This window comes from Sebastes umbrosus, chromosome 2 (genome assembly GCF_015220745.1).
Source record: "Sebastes umbrosus isolate fSebUmb1 chromosome 2, fSebUmb1.pri, whole genome shotgun sequence".
Classification (NCBI taxonomy): Eukaryota; Metazoa; Chordata; class Actinopteri; order Perciformes; family Sebastidae; genus Sebastes; species Sebastes umbrosus.
Genome location: NC_051270.1, coordinates 7651227 through 7651487, shown reverse-complemented (window position 1 = coordinate 7651487; position 261 = coordinate 7651227).

Sequence of the window (261 nt, the reverse complement as noted above, 5' to 3'; positions counted from 1 at the left end):
GCCGTGGGCGCTGCTTACATCAATGAGTGGCTTGTCATGAGCATCGTCAAGTTACACACGATGAAGAAATATGTTTTCCTGTGGTGTCTTTCAAAATAAAACCTCACTGAGGAACTTGTTGCAACAAAAAATAAGTGGTAAAAAATAATGCAGGCATTGAAAGAAAGATGGAACATATGACACTAGTGAAAAAAATCTGTTTTGATTTATGTTATTTTGTTAGCATAGGTTGATTATTAGGGGATGTATTATCTTTTTTAA